This window comes from Panthera onca, chromosome D1 (assembly GCF_046562875.1).
Source record: "Panthera onca isolate mPanOnc1 chromosome D1, mPanOnc1 haplotype 2, whole genome shotgun sequence".
In the NCBI taxonomy this organism is placed as follows: Eukaryota; Metazoa; Chordata; class Mammalia; order Carnivora; family Felidae; genus Panthera; species Panthera onca.
In genome coordinates, this window is record NC_138348.1 from 97665405 (window position 1) to 97668553 (window position 3149).

Genomic DNA, 3149 nt, shown 5'->3' on the forward strand with positions numbered 1-3149 from the left:
CCCAGCGCCCCGGGCATTCTGGAGATGACAATGGAAAGACTTCTGTGTCTTGAGGCCTGGAACCAGGTCTAGAGGGAGGCCTTATGCTAGACCGTCCCCCCAGGGGTGGAGCAGCGGAGAGCACCCAGTTCTGATGGGTTTTCTGAGCATGACTAAGCCTCCGCATCCGTTTGGAAAGTGGCTCATTTGAGCCTGCCCTGGCCCCTGAAGATTCAGAATACATATTTACAGTTCACGTAAGTAGCAACGAAAGTAACCCTTTTATTTTACAGTTCACGTAAGTAGCAACGAAAGTAACCCTTTTATCTTTTCCTCTTCATCGGGTCCTTCCACTGTGAACTCGAGCTGCAGAAGACGCAACCTTCCCCCGGAAGGTTAAGAGCCAGGTGTCTGAAAGCGACACCTGCTGCATACACCCCGAGGAATTAGAATCTCTGTTCCTTAACACAGCCAGAAACTCCTCTGGCCTCAGTAATGAGATGGGGGCCTTGAAATGAAATGGCAGCCCCCGGGTCAGGCGCTGCTGGGGCATGAGGTTGGCCTTTGCCCAGAAAGGAACCAGCTGCGGGTCTTGGTTTCCTCACCTGGTGGAGAATGTCCTTTCAGCCACAGGGGAGGCACGTCTGTGACTGCTGTCTTTTTCTTTTCCGTTCTGTTTAAAAAAAAAGGCTTTGTGAGAAAAAGCCTGTGGTTCCGTCTGTTTTCTCTGAGTGGTTTGTTAGTTGAGGTGTTTGCGTGCTGAGCAACGCGCACTCTTATTTTCCTCCTTAGCAAAACATTAATTATCTCACCCGGTAACCTTTCTCTCGGGCATTTGTTCATTACCACCCCCCAAGCTGTGGGGGCACCGAGCAATTTCTGGATTTCCCACCATCTCTGCAAGCTGACTGCAGTGTCTAAGGAGACAGCTGTCCCACTTGGCTGGGTGCAGGACCTCCTACGTGCCCCAAGAACACCCGGTGATGGCCGCTCTCGCGGCGCTGCTCACGCTGGGTGGGAGCCCTCTGTTTACATCGCTCGTCCCCCACGAGGCTGTGAACATACTCACTTTTTTTTTTTTTAACTTAAATTCAAGTCAGTTAACTTACAGTGTAGTCTTGGTTTCAGGAGTGATTCAGATCTTACGTATGACACCCAGGGCTCATCCTGAGAAGTGCCCTACTTTTTTTTTTTTAATTTTTTAAAATATTTATTTTTGAGAGAGAGAGAGAGAGAGAGAGAGAGAGAGTGTGAGCAAGTGAGCAGGAGAAGGGCAGAGAGAGAGGGAGACACAGAATCCAAAGCAGGCTCCAGGCTCTGAGCTGTCAGCACAGAGCCCGATGTGGGGCTCGAACTCACAAACCGCAAGATCGTGGCCTGAGCTGAAGTTGGACGCTTAAGTGACTGAGCCACCCAGGAGCCCCAAGAGTGCCCTCCTTAATGCAACACACTCACTTCTGTATTCCCAGCCCCCCAGATCAGTGCCTGGCATGCTGTGGTGGCCCTAAGAAGGTCTGCTGCAGAATCAGGTGAATGAATGAAACACGAGACTGTACCGCATGAGTTGCTGGGGCCACAAATGAGCCTCCCTGTGGCACCCCACAGCCCGCGTCTCTTGCCTCTCTGTATAAGCAGGAGTTGGGGTCCTTTGCTGTTCCTGGCACTCGGTGAGTCCCATCCTCTGTGCCTGCCTGCGGCCATTCTCAGCTGCCAGCCAGCCAGAGCATTCACTCGGGAGCCCGAGGCCTCTTCCCCGGCCTCCCTTTGGATGGAAGAGAGAATTCAGGCCCCGGAGTCTGGGGATGGAGGGACCAGGGAATAACTGCGGAGCCTGGCAATGACTTGCCATCAGCTCCTTCTCTCCCGGTTTAAAGATTAGGCACCTAAGGCCCAGAGAGCTGGCTGTCAGGTTCAAGGTTACCTAGCTGGGGGGGTGACAGAGCTGGCACTCAGGCCTAGCAGTTGTGAGACACAAGAGCCTCCTTATTAATCCTGAGTGTGGGGCCTTTCTGGTCCCTCCTGCTGCCGCTTCCCCTGCCGCCGGGAGGAGGGAATGGCTGGCCTCTTTTCCCATGTGCGCAGCGCAAACTCCTGTTTCCAGCCTCATTTGATCCCTGAGCCTTCCCTCTGAAGCGGGCTGACTGGTGACGGTTGCCTCTGTTTTGCAGATGAGGAAATTGTGGTGCAGAAAGCCGGGGTGACCTGCCCAAGAAAGCAGAGCTGGCCAGTGGCCGAGGCGGGGCTGACGTTCGGTTCTCAGAGTCTGGAGCTTGTGCTCCTACCGCCATCCTGTCCAGGAGCCCGAGGCACCTGACTCAACCTGGCTCCAGTGGAGACGTGAGACTCTGCCCTGCTCCAGCAGGGCTCCCGGGAGTTGAGACCAGAACCCAGGATCCTGCCTCCACCCAGGGGCTCTTCCTGCTCTAGGACTAGAGTCTTCAGATGGCTCCATTTGGGATGGTGGGTCTTATCAGGGGGCTCGACACATGCCATACAGCAGGCTGGGGTGCCAACAATTCTGCAGAGTGCCCACCTGTACGTCCAGGCCTTCTTGCAAGGTGTTTGCTGAGATAAAACCTCCCTCCAATGGGAGAAAGCCTAAAAAGGGACCCCCTGCCCCCCCTCGCAGCATCCTACTGTGGGGAAAGTGGGCGGGTAGTCAATCTCACAAAAGGACACTCTTTCAGCCCCCACCTACCCTCTGGCCTTGAAATCGCCTGTGAGCTATTCCCCAGCAGCAGAGACACTGGGTGCTGGCTTAGTCCACACTCAGAAGGGGGAAAAGGGGGGGCTCCCAGGACAGGGTGACTGATAAGGCACTTCCCTTTTGGGGCATGCTGGGCCCGCACTCCTCATGTGTTCTAGATAAAGGCGCCCACGTGGCTGTTGCACATAAATGTGTTTTCTCCAAGATAATAGGACTTCTGCCTCATAACTTGCCTCCATCTAAGGTTGGTTCTTGTTGGCTGGTCTCAGGGTGAAGCTAAGGAGAGGAGACTTACCTGAGTTTATCTTGCTTATTGACGATCTGCTTCTGTCTGTCCCACCCCTACAATGTAAACCGTAATGCTATGATAGGTTTGCGTATAAACGAATGCTAAAGGTCACGTACTTGAATCCTGTTACTATATAGTTTAGCTATCGACTGGCTACTCCTAAAACCCAGATGC

The 3149-nt window shown here is 53.6% G+C and overlaps 1 long non-coding RNA gene across 1 annotated transcript; it reads left to right on the plus strand.

Annotated features, from left to right (window-relative positions):
• LOC144612899 (uncharacterized) lies at positions 1-2684 on the plus strand. Its single transcript, XR_014135270.1, has 3 exons — positions 1-236; positions 1449-1646; positions 2148-2684. It is a non-coding gene; the product is annotated as an uncharacterized LOC144612899 (long non-coding RNA).
• The last annotated feature ends 465 nt before the right edge of the window (positions 2685-3149 follow it).